This window comes from Mustela nigripes, chromosome 12 (genome assembly GCF_022355385.1).
Source record: "Mustela nigripes isolate SB6536 chromosome 12, MUSNIG.SB6536, whole genome shotgun sequence".
NCBI classification, from domain to species: Eukaryota; Metazoa; Chordata; class Mammalia; order Carnivora; family Mustelidae; genus Mustela; species Mustela nigripes.
Window position 1 is genome coordinate 54,414,177 of NC_081568.1, and position 19,110 is coordinate 54,433,286.

A 19,110-nucleotide genomic window follows, 5' to 3' on the forward strand; every position below is an offset into this window, starting at 1 on the left:
ATCCGGTTTTCTTCTTATAATGATTTCTAGTTTTGTATCAATGTGGTCTGAAAATGTGTTTGATGTTATTTCAGTCTTCTAAAATTTATGAGCTTGTTTTGTGACTTCACTTGTCATCTATCCTGGAGAATGTCCCATCTGTATTTGAGAAGAATATATTGTGCAGCTTTTGGATGGAAGTTTCCGTGTTAAGAAAAATCGTTAAATTAAAAATCTATTAAGTCCATCTGGTCTAATGTGTCATTTAAGGCTGGCATTTCCTTATTGATTTTCTGTCTGGATGATCTATTCATCTATGTAAGTGGGGTGTGAAAATCCCTTATTATTTTTGTATTGTCAGTTTTTCTTGATCTCCCCTTCACTTCTGAGTGGTAACCTTGCCAGCTAGAGTATTGTTGGTTGAATCTTTTTCCTTTCAGTATTTTCGATATATCATGCCACTCTCTTCCAGTCTGAAACATTTCTGCTGAAAAGTCTGCTCATAGTATTAAAGGAGTTCCCTTACATGTAACAAATTGTTTTTCTCTTGATGCTTTTAAGATTCTTTGTAACTTTTCACATTTTAATTGTAATGTGTCTTGATGTGGTTCTCTTTAGGTTCATCTTCTTGGCATTTTTCTGAACTTCCTGGATCTGGATATCTGTTTTCTTCCCTAGGTATGGGAAGTTCTCAGCCATTGTTTCCTCAAATAATTTTTCCACCTTTTTTTTTTTTTCCTCTTCTCATTCTGGAACCCCATAATGTGAATGTTATTCTACTGATGTTCTTAATGTTCCTTAATTACCTTAATTATTATTATTATTATTATTATTATTATTATTATTATTATTTCTTTTAGCTGCTCTGTTTAGGTGATTTCCATTTGTTTATCTTCCAACTTAGTGGTTTGCTCTGCTTCATCCAGTCTGTTATTGAACCCCTTTAGTTTATTTTTCAGTTCAGTTGTTACGTGCTTCAGCTCTGTGAGTTCTCTTTGGTACTTTATGTTTTCAGTTTCTTTGTTGAAGTTTTCACTTTATTTTTTCACTCTCTCTTGAGTTCATTAAGCAACTTTGTGGCTATTACTTTGAATTCTTTATTAGGTAGATAACCTATATGTATCATTAAGTTTTTTGAATGAAGTTTTATCATTTTATTTTGTTTGGTACATATTTATGTTTCCTAATTTTACTTGATTTCATGTATTTGTTTCTATGTATTAGGCAAAACAGCTGCCTCCCTCAGTTTTGAAAGAGTGGCATTTGTATATGATAGTCCTTCTCATTTAATCTTGCCCTAGCTCTTGATTGTCTTTTGAGCCTTTGTGATTGTCTAAACTGCTTGATTTATTCTTGATATGCCCCATTGTTTAGGGTTTGCCAAGACTTGTCAGTGATCCAAAGGGAAGAATCTCATTTAACACCTAGTTTCAAGCTGATTGGAAACCAGACTTTCAGGCAGCTGCTTTTAAAGTATGCAAATATATACCATCCTGTGGGGCTGCAATCATAATCTCTGCTGGCTTGCAGACCAGGACATCTGGAGGTGTCTCCTGGGTGACAGTTGCAAAAGTCGGAGCACCGAATGAATGGATAAGTTCCTTTCTGGGAAGTTTCGTCTAGCTGTAGTTAGGCCAAGGATGTTGTCTCCCTTCTTACATTCCCTGCAGGTGCCTCCCTAGACTCTTGATGTCTGGAAAACCTGAAGCCTATTCCTCAGACTGAACTTCCAGGCTAAGTAAATGGACTTTTTCTCAGGAAGACCTAGATAGTGTTGAGTAGGCTGTCTGTGTGTAGTGCCCTGAGGGTGGTGGCCTGCCAAGAACTGTTTTTTGTTTGTTTGTTTGTTTTTAAAGAACCATCTTTTTGATTGTTATAGACATAAAGTTCTGTTTGCTACCCAGGCTAGGCCATCCTGGGGTGACTTCTGTGTGGATGAAGCATGTCTATAAGGCTGTTGGAGAGTGTAGGAAGCAGGGGATAATTGTTGATTTCAGAAAGGCAATAGGAAAATGTCCTGAATACATGTACCCATCAGATTCACTGATGCAGATTGCATTTTCTGTGGGTGAATGCTAGCTTTAGGCTGTGAGCAAGGGGACTCATTGAACTTTTGTGCTTACCTAACCCAGTCAAGGATCAGGAGAGTGCTGCAACTGCCTGTGTTCTTTGGCCTCAGCAAGTACTGCAACTGTTCACTCTTGCCCATTCCAGCAATGTGGTGGAAGGGTGCCCCATCTAAGTTCACCTGCTTGTGCTATCAGGCTATACTTAGAGTTCATCACTGGTGCCTGCCAGTGCCTGTCTTTGTGATGAGGGAGCAGGAGGCTGGCTGAAGACAAAGCAAAAGCTGGCGCCTTGCACCCCCCTCTCTGTCTGCTCCCCCTCAGTCATATGTGTAGCATCCCTCAGGCAGCCCTGACTGCCATGAACAATAAGCAAATAGTTAACTCGCAGAGCTCACAATCCTGCTAGACAGGAGTCTCCCTTGGTTTACAAATGTCCCAAATCTCACTAACAAAGACAATTGATAGCAGGATTGTGACATCCCACCAAAAAGTCTCCCAGCTATCTTAATGTTAATGGCTGGTCTAAAGACAACATTGATCCAACTGCTAGGGCAAGGCCTCCAGTAGGCCCGGGACATCCTGGCACCTTGTAGGCCCTCTTTAGCATATGAAAACTCCACTGAAACCTTCCTTCCCCTCACCTTCCCCCAACCTCAGGGTACATAACCTGCCACCCCTCACAGCAGCTCTTCCTGCCCATGGGTCCTGTCCCTGTGCTTTAATAAACCACCATTTTGCACCAAAGATGTCTCAAGGATTCTTTCTTGGTCATGGGCTCTGGACCTCAGCCCACTGAACCTCACCTAGGTTCTAGAACTTCATCATTTAGAGAGAATCTCAGTTCTCCTTTGGCTTCCCAGCTGATGCCCCCAGATAAGCAAACAGAATCTTTCTCACATATTATCTAGATGCTTTTCAAACTGCTTCCCCCGACCCCAAATCTCAAGGTAAACAAGACTGCATATGAACCCTCCAAAATGGGAATCTTAATTTCCTTTTAACACTTTGGTACCCCTACATATCAGCCACATTGGATTTCTAAGCCATGTGTTCAAGCCAAATTTCCTTATGTGGGGCACCAATCCCTCACTCTTCCTGGAGAAGCACCTGTTTGGTGAGATCCCTCCCTGTGTGTGTCCCCAGAGGTGGTTGTGTTTTGTTTTGTTTTGTTTTGTATAAGGCTATGATTCTGCCCTTCTTAGCTGTCACAACCAGACCTTTTATCCTTTGTTCTGGAGAATAGCTCACTCAGTTTTGAGATCTTTTTCCAGAAGGTAGGGATCTATATATAGCTACAGATTTGGTGTTTCTTTCTTTTTTTTTTTTTAAAGATTTTTTTTTTTTTTTTTTTTTTTTTTTACAGAGAGAGAGAGATCACAAGTGGGCAGAGAGGCAGGCAGAGAGATGTAGGGAAAGAAGGTTCCCCGCTGAGCAGAGAGCCTGACACTGGGCTCAATCCCGGGACCCTGGGATCATGACCTGAGCTGAAGGCAGCGGCCTTAACCCACTGAGCCACCCAGGCGCCCCCAGATTTGGTGTTTCTATGGGGTGAGGTGAGTTCAGGAATTTCCTGCACTGCCACCTTGGACCTAAAATCTTTAACTCTTTTGTTTAGTTTTCAATCATGAAAATATCTTGTCAAATGCTTTCTTTGCCTTCAATGTAGAAAATTATATGATTTTCTTTTTATTAATTTAGCAAATTATATTAATATATTTTGTAATATTAAGTTACCTCTGTATTCCAAGCAGACATGTAAGTGAGTCAAAATGAATCATTCAGTTAACATTTCATTGGATTTTATTTCCCAGTACTTTTTGTAGCTTTTTGCTTCAGTATACATAAGGGAGATTTGTCTGTAGTACTTTCTTCAGAATGCTTATTTCTTCTTTAGCGCTCTGAATTGGGTCAGTTGTCATCAATTATCTGATATTTATTATTTTAGAATAACCAAATAAAAGCCATTGGGTCTGATTCCTTTTTTGTTGAGTAGACATTTGGAAAATTCTCTTTTTCTTTTATGGAAACTGGATAGTTTAGTATATTTCTATTGAACGTAATCAATGATGGTTAAATTATATTTCTAGGGATATATCCACCTTATTCAGGTTTTTCAAGTATATTTTCATAGAGTTTCTCCCAAGAATTTTTAATGAATTTTTAAAAAAGGTTTTCTGTGCTCTGATAGCTCTTCTACCTTCTCCTTTTGTATCTCTGCTTCTTTTCTCTTTTTAAAAATGAAGATGGCTACTAATTTGCATTTTTTGGTTGTTTCTTTTCAAAGAGTCATGTTTTTTAATTTATTTGTTAGTTTCAGTACTTTCCTTTTTGTAATGTTAATTTTTGCTATTAATACAATTATCTTCTCCTGCTTTCTTTTGGTTTAGCTAATTGTTCTGGTTTGGGACCATATGAGTTACCTTTTTTTGTTTGCTTGTTTGTTTCTATTTAACTAACTTAATCCCATGAAAAGTTATTGAGTCACTACTTTAACTGAATCGCATAGATCAGATACGTTTTATTTTATTATCATTATTTTGAAGAAATTATGCAATTTCACTTTGTTTCTTTTCTCTTCTTTTTTTTTGGCATTTTAAGTTTTTACTTTATTCCAGTTAATTAATATATAATATTATCTTAGTTTCAGTTGTACAATATAGTGATTCAACAATTCCGTACATCACTTGGTGCTTATCAGATGTGCATATTTTAATACCCATCACCTGTTTAACCCATCCCTTCCCCCACCCAAACACCCCTCCGATAACCATCAAGTTATTCCATATAATTAAGAATCTGGGTCTCAATTTATCTCTCTCTCTCTGTTTTCCCATTGCTCATTTATTTTGTTTATTAAATTCCACTTTCTAGAAGTCATGTGGTATTTTTCTTTGTCTGATTTATTTCACGTTGTATTATACTCTTTAGCTCCATTCATGTCATTGGAAATGGCAAGGTTTCATTCTTTTTTAAAACTGAATCATATTCCATTGTATACCACTTTTTTTCATTCATGTATCAATTCATGGACATTTGGGATGCTTCCATAGTTGGGCTAATGTAAATAATGTTATTATAAACATTAGGGTGCATGTATCCCTTTGAAATAGCATTTTTGCATTCTTTTGGGAAATACCTAGTAGTGTAAGTCCTGTATCATAAGATATTGTATTTTTAGCTTTTTGAGGAACTTCCATACTATTTTCCATAGTGGCTGAACCATTTGGCAGTCCCACCAACAGAGCAGAAGAATTCCCTTTCTGCACATCTTTTCCAACACCTGTTGTTTTTTTGTGATGTTGGTGTTATCCATTTTTATAGGTGTAAGGTGATATCTCATTACAGATTTGTGTTTCCCTGATGGTAAGTGATGAACATATTTTCATGTATCTATTCATCATCTGTATGATTTCTTTGGAAAAATATCTGTTCATGTCTTCTGCCCATGTTTTAATTGGATTATTTGTTTTTTTGATATTGAGGTCTATCAGTTCTTTATATATTTTAAATATTAACCCTTTATCAGATATGTCCTTTGCAAATATCTCCTGTTAAGGACTTTGCCTTTTAATTTTGTTGACTGTTTACTTCACGGTGCAGAAGCATTTTATTTTGATGTAGTCCCAATAGTTTATTTTTGCTTTCTTTCCTTTCTCAGGAAACATATCTTAAAAAAAATGTTGCTCTGGCCAATGTCTAAGAAGTTACTGCTTGTGTTCTTCCAGAATTTTTGTAGTTTTAGGTCTCACATTTACAGCTTTTATCCATTTTGATTTATTTTTTTTTCTATGATGTAAGAAAGTGGTCCAGTTTCTTTCTTCTGTAGTTTGCTGTCCAGTTTTCCCAGCACTGTTTTTTGGAGACATTTTTCCATTGGATATTCCATTTACCTTTGTCAGAGATTAATTGACCATAGTTGTGGGTTCACTTCTGAGTTTTCTATTCTGTTCTATTGATCCATGTGTCTAATTTTTTTGTGCCATACTGTCTTGATCACTACAGCTTTGTAATAAAACTTGAAGTCCAATTGTGATGCCTCTAGCTCTGTTTTTTTTTTTTTTTTTTGTTGTTGTTGTTGTTGTTGTTTGTTTGTTTGTTTTTACGAGATTGCTTTGGCTATTTGGGGTCTTCTGTGGTCACATACAAATTTTGGAATTGTTGGGGCACCTAGGTGGCTCGATGGGTTAAGCCTCTGCCTTCAGCTCAGGTCATGATCCCAGAGTCCTGGGATTGAGCCCTGCATTAGGCTTGCTGCTCAGGGGGGAGCACCTATCTCTCTCTCTGCCTGCCTCTCTGCCTACTTGTGAGCTCTGTCTGTCAAGTGAATAAATAAATTCTTTAAAAAAATTTTGGGGGGAATTGTTTGTTCTAGTTCCATGAAAAACATTGTTGATATTTTGATAGCGATTGCATTGAATGTGTAGACTGCTTTTGGTAATACAGACATTTCAACAGTATCCATTCTTCTAATCCATGAACATGGAATGTATTTCCATTTTTTTGGTATCATCTTCAATTACTCTCATCACTGTTTTCTAGTTTTCAGAGTACATGTCTTTCACCTCTTCAGTTAGTTTTCTTTCTAGGTATCTTATATTTAGGCAATGGTAAATGGGATTTTTTCTTAATTTCTCTTTCTGCTGCTTTATTATTGGCATATAGAAATGCAACACACTTCTTCTGTACATTGATTTCATACACTGTGACTTTACTGAATTAGTTTATCAGTTCCAGCAGTATTTTTGGTGGAATATATTGTTTTTTCTTTATATGTCATGTCATCTGCAAATAGTGAAAGTTTTACATTTTCCTTATGGATTTTGATGCCTTTAGTTCCTTTATCTTGTCTGATTGCTGTGGGTAGGACTTCTAGTACTATGTTGAGTAAGAGTGGTGAGACTGGATATCCTTGTTTATTCCTAGGAGAAAAGCCCTCAATTTTTCTCCATTAAGGATGATGTTAGCTGTGAGTTTTTCATATATGGTCTTCATTTTGTTGATGTATGTTCCCTCTAAACCTGCTTTGTTGCAGGTTTTTTATCATGAATCAATGTTGTATTTTTTCAAAAGCTTTTCATGTGTCTATTGAAATGATCATATTGTTCTTATCCTTTCTCTTACTAATGTAGTATATCTTCTTGATTGATTTATGAATAGTGAACCACCCTTGAACCCAGGAGTAAATCCCACTTGATTGTATTGAATGGTTTCTTTTTAAATGTATTGTTGAATTTGGGTTGCTAGTATTTTGTTGATTTTTGCATTTATGTTCATCAGGGATATTGGCCTGTAGTTCTCTTTTTTTAGTTTTTTTTTTTTAAATTAAATTTTTCCAATTTAATTATAATACATCTTAGTGTGGGTCTCTGTTTGTTGATTTTGATGGAGGTTCTCTGTGCCTCATGGATCTGGGTGTCTGTTTCCTTCCCCAGATCAGGGTAGTTTTCAGCTATTATTTTGTCTAATAAACTCTCTGCCCCCTTCCCTCTCTTTTCTTCTTTTGGGACTCCTATAATGTGAGTGTCATGTTTGATTTGAGTTCCCTAAATTTAGTTCCCTAAATTTATTCTAGCTCTACACAATTCTTTTTTTTTTTTCCTCTCTCTCTTTTGTTCAGCTTGATTACCTTCTATTCCTTTGTCTTCTTGGTCAGTAATTCATTCCTCTGCTTCTTCCAGTCCGCCGTTCATTCAATCATGTGTGTTTCTGATTTCATTTATTGAGCTCTTTATCTCTGCTGTGTTATTCCTTTTCTCTTTGTTATTCCTTTTCTCTATTCCTATTCTCTTTATTAAGGGTGTCAGTCACGTCTTTCACTCTTTTCTCAAGTGCAGTGAGTATCTTCTGTGATCATAACTTTAAAATTCTCTATCAGGCGTGTAAATAATACCTGTTTTGCTTAGATGTTTGGCCATGACCTTGACCTGTTCTTTCATTTGGGATAAATGTCTCTGTCTTCTCATTTGGTATCAGTCTCTGTGCCTGTTTCTATGTGCTAGGAAAGCTGACTACATCTCCTGTTTTTGAGAGTAATGGCTTTATGAAGAAGAGGTCTGGTAGTGTCCTGTCTTGTAATGTCCTCAGTTTGCCAGCACCTGGTACTTCTGGGAGTGTTCTGAAACATGTGCTGCATTGTTCTGCTATTTTGTTCTGGTCACTTTATCCTTCAGGCCATTCATCTGCAGAGGCTCTCTCTGCCTGTTTTTGGCAGTGTTTGGTCCCTGGCCTGAAAGTGGTATGTTTTAATTAGGTGTGCTCTGGTCTGTTAGGTGAGACCTGTTGCCACCACTGCTAGAACAGAGGCTCTGCAAAATTCTTGAGTGGGGAGATGTGGTGTGGCAGGAGTTTGGGCCAGTTTCTGGGGGAGAGGGCCCACTATACTGGGACTGAGGCAAGCATGACTGGGAGGGGCAGTTCCATTAGAGTATGTGTGTGGGGTGGGGGTGGGGGGCAGGAGTTGGCTTAAGCAAGTTAGGGAGTGAGTGTCTACATTGTGTTGGTTCCTGTGGGTGGCCCTCTGCTTATACTGAGGGGGAGAGGAGGAAAATGTTGCCTGCCTGTTCTTTTGTTACTGGAGGACTCTCTCCTTGAAGCTGTCTCTTTGGGCATATTCCAAGATGAGCCAATAACCTCCCACCCCCCAGGCACTCTTCAGATTGCTGTTTCCATGCTATATGTTTGGGAGTTGTTTTCCTTTCTTCTCTCCAGGAGCAGTGGAATGCTCTGCTCTCTGAGTTCTATCTCAGACACACCTGGGGACCCTCATAACTCCAGGCTTTAACCCCTGCTGGTTGCAAGAACTCATGAAGTTTAGACCCTCTTGCTTTCCAAGCCAGTTGCTGTGGGGATTTGTTTTCTCTGTTGCTCCTCTGTGTGCTAGTCCAATTCACACCTTTGTCTATACCTGCAACTTCCTCCCCACCTCGGCGACCATGATCCTTTCTCTCCCAAGCCATATCTCCATACTTCCTACTTTCTTTGATGTGGCCTCTTAACTACCTTTAGTTGTGAAGTTTGTTCTGTCAGTTTTTAGGTCATTTTCTGGGGTATTTAGGATGACTTGATAGATATCTAGTTGTATTCATTGGACAAGGCTAGTTTAGAATCCTACTATATCTCCATCTGCCAATTGCAATTTCATTTTATGTTACTTTTTGACCCATTAGCCTGTTTTTAAAATTTCCATGTGGAAGGCCTTTCTTGAAATTGTTATTTGTTTTTTGTTTTGCTGTATTTCTAATTTTGACATTAATCTCATTATGGTAAGAAATGCAGCTTATGTTATTTTTTTCTTTTGAAATTTAATAATGACTTTCTTGTGGGTTAATATAATATCAAAGTTTGAGTGTATTCCTTATGCATGGATAAGAAGAAAAATTGGGTACCTGGTGTCTCAGTTAGTTAATCATTTGGTTTTGGCTCAGGTCATGATCCTGGAGTCCTGGTATCAAGCTCCACATTAAACTCCCTGCCCAGTGGGGAGTCTGCCTCTCCCATTGACCCTCCCCCCATCTCATGCTCTCTCTCACTCTCTGAAATAAATAAGATCTTTTAAAAAAATTCTTTAAATTTCATGTTAAACATCTATTAATGCAAATATTACCATAAATTATGTTTTCAGGTCTTTAATATCCTATGAAATTATTCCATTGGATTTGTTTTGAATTTTGAAATATTTATTAATTATTACCATGCTTCTCTTTTAAATGGAATCTTTGGTATTTTTAGCTTTAGGGCAGTTGTTATGTTATTGGTGTTAATTAATTAGTTAATTAATTTTTTGAGAGAGAGAACAGGTAAGAAGGGTTTGAGGGAGAGGGAGAGAGAGATTCTTAAACAGCTCCATACTCAGCATGGATCCCAATGCAGGGTTCGATCTCATGACCCTGAGATCATGATCTGAGCCAAAATCAAGAGTAAAATGCTTAACTGACTGAGCCCCCAGCTACCGCATTGTGTTAATTTTTTTTTAATATTTTATTTATTTATTTTACAGAGAGAGAAATCACAAGTAGGCAGAGAGGCAGGCAGAGAGAGAGGTGGAAGCAGGCTCCTGCCGAGCAGAGAGTCCGATGTGGGGCTCGATCCCAGGACTCCGGGATCATGACCTGAGCCGAAGGCAGAGGCTTTAACCCACTGAGCCACCCAGGTGCTCCTGTGTTAATTTTTTTATACAGTCATTTTTAAACTTTCTTTTGGTTTTAGAAAATATGTACATAGTTGGTTTTGGTGTTTAGTTAAAAAATATTTTTCCTTTAATAGCTGTTTTGAGCTTTCTTGCATTTTTTATACAACTAATATATTTGGTCTTACCTTTGATATGTGATCTTCAACACAGAAGATCATAAAGGAAGAGAGGGAAAAATAAAGTAAGATGAAATCAGAGAGGGAGACAAACCATAAGAGACTCAACTATAGGAAATAAACTGAGGGTTGCTGAAGGGAAGGTTGGTGGGGGAATGGGGTGACTGTGTGATGGGCATTGAGGAGGGCACTTGATGTAATGAGCACTGGGTGTTACATGTAATTGATGAATCACTAAACTCTACCTCTGAAACATAATGCACTGTATGTTAATTAATTGAATAAAAAAAGGAATAGTAGAAACCAAGGTAGCTGTCATACCTCATATCTCTAGAGCACTCTCTTTTACTGTTGCTCTGACACTAGGAGCTATATCATTTATGTAACCATGTCTATATTCATATCCCTTAAATATTTCCTCACTTTTAGTTATCTAAATATTTTTCTTTCTCATGCTAACATTCTTATTACTGCCATGGCAATTTGGAGTCTATTCTCAATATTTTCTTTCTAAGAATGGGAAACATAAAAAATATCTCAGAAATTAGCAACAAGATATGAGTTATACATTGTTGGCTTTATTATTAAACAATTTTGAAAATATGAACCAATAATTTCATTAGAGAAAGAAATGAAGTATAAAAATTGGATAGAATAATGTAAATTATTTATTATTTACAAATAATATGACTATATACTTGAAGTCTCAACTTAATTTAAAAAGTGCTGGCAATTGCTGATAATAAAAATTTCAGCAGATTTCCTTAATAGTCTAATTTACACACTCAAGAATAAAAATTCAGTATTATAAAATGTTTAATATTATAGTTTTATGATATATTCTAGTATGTGGTAGGGAAAGCACATGATCATCACTCTTTTTATTTTTTGCATGTTTTTATGTCAATTCTCATATCTTTACACCTTAGATTAACTGTAGGATTATAGAATGGAGATTTTGACTGGGATGTTATTAAATTTTCATGACAAATTGAATAACAAGAATTAACCTCCTTGTGCAATTAACTCTCTTATCAAAGTCTCCTATTTTATTCAAGTGTTCTTTTATGTTCCTTCATGGAGAATTTAGTTTTTTTCATATAAATATTATTCATTTCTAAAGTTTATTCAGTAATATCTAGTGTATTTTCTTAAAAAGTACTAGTAGAAGTTTAGAAAATTTTTCATGTTTGCTGACTTGATTTATTAAAAAAATCAACTTCCTAGAGATGTTTTGAATGTAATACTGTCAGATTTTTGAGTAAATATCTTCAAGTAACTATAAATTAAATGCATAGGTGTATGTGGTGGGGGAAGGGACAAATAGCAGGCACAATTAAGTTGGCTAGCACTTCCATAGCAATTTGTAGTAATAGTGGTGATGGTGAACAGTTTTGTTTTATTCCTTATGTTGTTGGGGATATTTCTAGGGTTTTATCATCAGGTTGGTGTTAAATGTATGTTTATGTGTTTGTATATTCATGAGTTCCTGAAGAGGTTAGAAAAGTAGAGTACTATAGGAAAAGGAACCGTAATCAAAAGGATCATAGTGTCTGTTGTGCTAAAGGAATATTAAGAGAGTTGGTGGGACAAAAGAAGACAAACAGGGAAGTGGTAGAAATAAGGTGAGAAGTGGGAAGGGCCTGATCATGTAGCACAGTGAAGCATTTTAAGGACTTAACTTTGATTTCTCCTTTGTCAAAGGGAGCCACTGCAGGACATTAAGCAGAATACTGGCAAAATCAGATTTGTATTTTTAAAAGAATCATTCTGATAGTAGCATCTCTAATTCCATATTTATAAAAATTTACTTTATTCTGCTTCCCATTTTTCTCAAACTCATGATTTGCCTTTTCAAACCACATTGTATAGTGGGTGATATAAAATCAGGCAAAAATGTCATTCAAGCAGTGTATGCTTGGCTTCTATTATTGTCTAAATGAGAATGATTAGAGATTATGATTTTTTTTTCTATTTATTTGCATTAAACTTCAGTGGACACTGAGACTTTGAATGGGATTATATTGAGTTATTTGTACACTTCCTTCTTATCTGCCACCCCAGTGTGTAAGAACACACATTTTAAATAGATTATATGAAGTCTAAAGCCTTTACATGATGCATTAAAACTAAGCCATAAGCTCTAAGTTATGAGGTGTAATACTTAATTTTCTCATTTCTTCACATTTCCATGTTGTTAAATGTTAATCAATTCCTGCTGTTTTGGAGGTCAGAAATTTAAATGTTAGAAATAATACCTGTAAGGAAATACATTTATTGATATTTAAGTTATTGGAAATGAAAGGACAGAGTGAGAAACATTTAACATAGAACTAAATTAAATTTACTTCATATCCCCCAATAAGTGTGCATTTTATGACTGTCATTACTATAAATACCACAAATAAAATGGAATATTTTAGTTATATCATGTTGCTTATTACCTAGCAGGGTTTCACTGTGTGACAGGATTTATTTACTTCTAATTGCTCATTTTACAATACTACACAGTGTTAAGCTGTGTAGCACACATATATTTTCTTTCATTTAGTCACTTATTTAATGATCCATTCATTCAATGATGGTTTATTGAGTGCCTGCTATGTGCCAGATGCTGTATTAGATGTTTTGTATGTAATAGGGAATAAAGATCTCTTTCTTAGTGGTGTTTTCATGTTAGTAGAGGAAAAGAGGTTAAAAAAATGTAGCATTTTGCAAGATGATAAAGGCTATGAAAAATTGTGAGGAAAAAAAGGGCAGAACAAGGGAGACAGTATGGGGAGATGAAGTTCAAGCAGTTGTTGCAGTTTTTGTTCTCCTGAGAGAATCAGGATAGACCTCCTTGAGAATGTGAGATTTGACAGATCTTTGTCAGGAGGAGGAAGTAGGGATCATGCATTTATCCTGAAAGAGTATTTCCTGTGTGGGAAGCAAGCCAGTATGACTGGACAGGATGAAACATAACTGGAAAGTAGAAAAAGATGTGAGTAAGTAACAAGAGGTCAGATCTCACAGAGTTTGAAGGCATTTTAAGGACTTCACCTTTTACTGTGAGATGGATAAGGAGCTATTTTCAGGACACTGAGGAGTGATTTCATCTGAATTAGGCTTTAACGGGATCATTCTGGCTAGTCTGTTGAGAATAGTCTGAGGAGACAAGGGCAGAAAGAAAAGAGTTCAATTAAAAAACTGTTACAGTGATCCGGGAAAAAAATGATGGTGTCTCCAACCTGAGTGGAAACTGGGCATAATAAGAAACATTTAAATTCTGGATGCAATTTTAATTTCGACCCTAAAATTCATGGATTAAGAGAGTATATAAAATGGAAAGAATTGTTTGTTTGTTTGTTTGTTTGTTTATTGCTGTGAGTTGGGGCATTGCACTTGAAATGTCTTTTGGACAGCCAGATAGAGGTAGATTGGGCAGTCTGTATATGGGATTGAGGTTTGGAGAAAAACCTGGCATGGAGATAGAATGATTACGTATTGATGGTTTGCCAGATGACGATACTGAGTGAGTGTTTCCATAGAGTGAATGTAGGTAGAGAAGGCACAGCTAAACTCCTACACATCCCAGAATAAAGGGGTGAATAAAGAGAAGAAGCAGCAATAGAGTCTGTAAAAAAATAATTGACTGGTAAAATAAATTCCATGTGGGGCTAGCTTCATAGACATATAGCCCCTGTAGAACCTAACACTCAAAAGGACCCTGAGCTTCTTCCAATGGTCTTTTCTCACTGCTTGGAAATTTTCAGTACTGTTTTAACAAGGGGACTCATGTTTTCATTTCCCAGTGGGCCTTGCAGATTACTTAGCTGGTCTTGATTCCATGTCATTCGAGTAATACATCAGACACAAGTAAAGGGCCTAACCTAGGTAATGAATTTTGTTTAAGAAAGACTATTTTTTTTCATAAAATTATACATATGCATAGAAAAACAATGAAGTTGTCAAGCTATAGCTCCATTTCTTTCCTTCTTTTATGTGATATTTGCAGATTTATTTAATATCCTTGCCCTCCCTTAATTCCTTAATGCTCACCTGTCTTCCATCATCTCTACTCAGACTTAAAAACCATAGATTTGAGTTATTTGCTAATACATTTTCTTTCTTTTTCCATGTATTTATAACTTAAAATTCTAGCACAGTTTCTGGCACATAAAAATACGTTTTCAATTATTATTTGCGGCCTCAGATTTTCCAAATATTGTAGTAACAACTTAATTGATGAATATGATGGCTTTTTATCATTCCATAATCTTTATCATTTCTGTAGCCATTGATAGGTTTTCTTTTTCCTTTGTCCTAGATTTATCTTACCTTGGATTATTTTGAACTGTATTATGCTTATTCTTTTTTTTCCCAGGGCTTGTTTGACATCCTTTTCCCCTTCTTTCTCTTTGTTTTAAATAGATACATTAATTAGATATAAGTAATTTAGGTCAATAATTAGTCCCCAGGCTGCTCCTTTTCTTTTTGTTTGCTGTTCCTCTCATATATTTCTATAACTATTACCTTCCAATTACAGCTATGCCTCTCTCTCCAGATTCAAAACTAAATGTGATCCTGGCAAAAGGCCATCTCTCTCTCTATGTTATTCAGTTATTTAACCCTGGAAATCTTCCAAATGTCAGCTATTTCTAACTGCTTTATATCTGTTGACTATGATGCTGTCAGCAACCTACCCTCAGAAACTTCCTGAACCCTTACTTGTCATTAAAGGACTGCTCCTTACTTTCCATATTTAGAGTCTTCTTTTTATATTTGCCTTCTTTTCTGTATTCACCGCCATCAGCCTGATTCAGTCTTTTGGCCTGTCTATTTAGATTGCCAAATTCTTCTCAATCCAAGCCAGTAAAAAGTCTGAGTCACATACCCAGAGCGTAACTTCCATTAAATTAATTAATCTTATAAACAATAAAATCTCTAGTCACTCCCTGTTATTCCTGATTCTCAGTATGTGTTAGGATACTCTGACATACTATAACTAGTTGTGAAATAAATCACCAATGGTTAATTACTAATCATAATTAAAGCCTCAAGTTTGTAAATGTTTTGTCTTTTAAAAATTATGTAGACATATGCATGTAATGTCACATTTAATCCTTTGCTTTCTATAAGGCTTCTCTTGAGTAGAAGGGGAAGCAAGAAAGGATTGGAGTCCTTCTTAATAATGAAAACACAAATAAAATTCAAGAATAGCACATAAGCTATAAGTTGTGTTATGTATTTCACAGCTCCAAGTGCTCAGTCATTACCAACATACTATAAATAGGTAGGGTGTTTAGGAATTATTGTTATCTGTAATACTATTTGTCTTATTTCTTGGGGTTTTTTTGTTTTGTTTTGTTTTTAGGTTTCTTTTGTTTTTATTAAAATACATGGAGTGCCTTGTGCAGACAATAATCATTTTATCTGCTCTGACACAGACACACACACACACACACACACACACACACACACAAACCTATTCCATAAGCTCCTACTTTCCTCCTTTCCCAAATCTTTCTGCTCTTAGCCACTTCTTTTTCCTCTATCTTCACATACCAAATGCTTATCTATATTCCAAGGCCCATTTCAATTGATGCCCTTCCATCAGCTTCACAAAATCTTTCATTCTGATTTCTGATACTCTTTGTATTCTTGGGTAGACAGATTACTTGGTCTATCTTACAGTCATCTGTATATTTGTATTAACTACCTGCAAGACAGAGTGTTTCATGTGTATCCATCATGGGTCCCAGAAAAGTCTCTTGAAATGGACCAAAAGAAACTTAAAAACACATATTAGAAAAATCTTGGTTCTTTTTTACATGCAAGAAAAAATATAGCTTTTACCGAGCCATGTGGTGAGATTCCTCACTGGTGTTCCTTACACTACTTTTCCAAAAGAATTAAATACATCTATCATATGAAAGTTAACAATAGGTTCTCTACATTGATGCACTATGACCATAATTATAATGACTATACACATGGTAATTGTTAAAATAGAAAACCAAAAAGCTTTGAGTTTTTAAAAAATGTAAATTCTTTTCAGAATGAAATGGATGTATTTCCTACCTAATTAGGATATACATACAAATTTCCAAGTAAAACAGATTTGAGCTGTATTATGATGCCTACTCTGTGTAATTACATTTTACATGAAACCAACTTAAAAAGAAAAAAGCTTATTGATCATTTAATAATATTGCTTAAAAAATGTCCCAAGTAGTGATATTTTAAGTTCTAGAATACTAAATAATAGAAAATAGGAATTTACTCTTGGATAATAAGTTGAAATTTATGATAGCTATAAATGTAAATCTTTAAATTTTGCTGTTAATGTGTTTTTGACAAAATGAGGACAACCTTCAGATAAGGCACAGTCAGAAGGATATATTTCAATAAGCATGTGTTATTATAGTAGCAGGAAAAATATAGTTTGGAAAGTTATAACAAGAATTACTGATATAAAGATAACATAAAGCAGATGAATAATATAGATGTTTGATATTATGTTTGATAATATTTACTGTTACCTTTTGCATTCTTTTAAACTGGATAGATAGATAAATAGATAGATACACCAATTTACAAAGGAAAATGAAGTCCATCAAATAGGAGTTTAAAGACAATAACATGGTCATATTTAAGTTTGAATTATTGTAAAGTTTCATGATTAGTTGTAGTAACATCACAACTCAAGTAGATTATCCCTGTATTACAAATATAATTTTTATAGATATTTATCTCACCAAATTCTTGCCTGAATATAGCAAAAATGTTAGAATGTATGTCTTGATAACTGTCATTCAAGATTGACTTAATATTGTCCTTAATACATTTGTTTATATGTATTTTGGAGTTAGTAAAATCTACAATGAATATTCTGATTCTGATATATTTATTATAAAAATTACAATAAATTTACCTTTTTAAAATTATAGAGTTGAAAAGAAACATTTATATGTGTACATTATTTCAGAATAAATTGAGATATTACTTCTGTTACGCCATCATTTATGAGAAATAATATAGTTATTTTATACCTTATAACTACTATATATATTCTACTCTGAGGTTCATGCTTTATAGTTTTTTTTTTCCTTAAGGATAGATTTTGAATGGAAAGATATTATAAGTCACACATATTGTATATACTGAATCAAGGCAGAAACTTTAAGGATTATACAAGGAGTATATGACAAGTCAAACATAGAATTTCTTGCTTACTAAGAGGGAGCTGAATGTAATGTCAAATGTTTGCAATAGTTTCAGTTTGGGAAAATTGCCAGTTTTGGAATTTTGGATTTTTCAATGTCCTATTGTTTTTATACTTATAAAGAGTATCCCCCAGCTAATTAACATTAATTAATTAACATTAATAATGTTGGAGCGCCTGGGTGGCTCAAGGGATTAAGCTGCTGCCTTTGGCTCAGGTCTTGAGCCAAAGACCTGGGGGTCCTGGGATCGAGTCCTGCATCGGTCTCTCTGCTCAGCAGGGAGCCTGCTTCCCTCTCTCTCTCTCTCTCTCTGCCTGCCTCTCTGTCTACTTGTGATCTCTTTCTGTCAAATAAATAAATAAAATCTTTAAAAAAAACATTAATAATGTCAAAATTTACTAACATTAGTTTTGTCATGATGAATGAAAGAATTATATACATATATTTATAAATTTTGTATTCATTATAAACATATAATGTATTTTTTTCCCCAGGGATACAGGTCTGTGAATCACCAGGTTTACACACTTCATAGCACTCACCATAGCACATACCCTCCCCAATGTCCATATCCCCACCCCTGTCTCGCCACCCCCCTCCCCACAGCAACCCTCAGTTTGTTTTGTGAGATTAAGAGTCACTTATGGTTTGTCTTCCTCCCAATCCCATCTTGTTTCATTTATTCTTCTCCTAACCCCTTAACCCCCCATGTTGCATCTCCACTTCCTCTGATCAGGGAGATCATATGATAGTTGTCTTTCTCTGATAGACTTATTTCGCTAAACATGATACCCTCTGGTTCGATCCATGTCATTGCAAACGGCAAGATTTCATTTCTTCTGATGGCTGCATAGTATTCCATTATGTATATATACCACATCATCTTTATACATTCATCTGTTGATGGACATCTAGGTTCTTTCCATAGTTTGGCTATTGTAGACATTGCTGCTATAAACATGTGCACATGCCTTTTTGGATCACTACGCTTGTATCTTTAGGGTAAATACCCAGTAGTGCAATTGCTGGGTTGAAGGGTAGCTCTATTTTCAACATTTTGAGGAACCTCCATGCTGTTTTCTAGAGTGGTTGCACCAGCTTGCATTCCCACCAACAGTGTAGGAGGGTTCCCCTTTCTCAGCATCTTCGCCAGCATCTGCCATTTCCTGACTTGTTGATCTTAGCCATTCTGACTGGTGTGAGTTAATATCTCATTGTGGTTTTGATTTGTATTTCCCTGATGTTGAGTGATGTGGAACACTTTTTCATGTGACTGTTGGCCATCTGGATGTTTCTTTGCAGAAATGTCTGTTCATGTCTTCTGCCCATTTCTTGATTGGATTATTTGTTCTTTGGGTGTTGAGTTTGCTAAGTTCTTTATAGATTTTGGACACTAGTCCTTTATCTGATACGCCATTTGCAAATATCTTCTCCCATTCTGTCAGTTGTCTTTTGGTTTTGTTAACTGTTTCCTTTGCTGTGCAAAAGCTTTTGATCTTGATAAAATCCCATTAGTTCATTTTTGCCCTTGCTTCCCTTGCCTTTGGTGA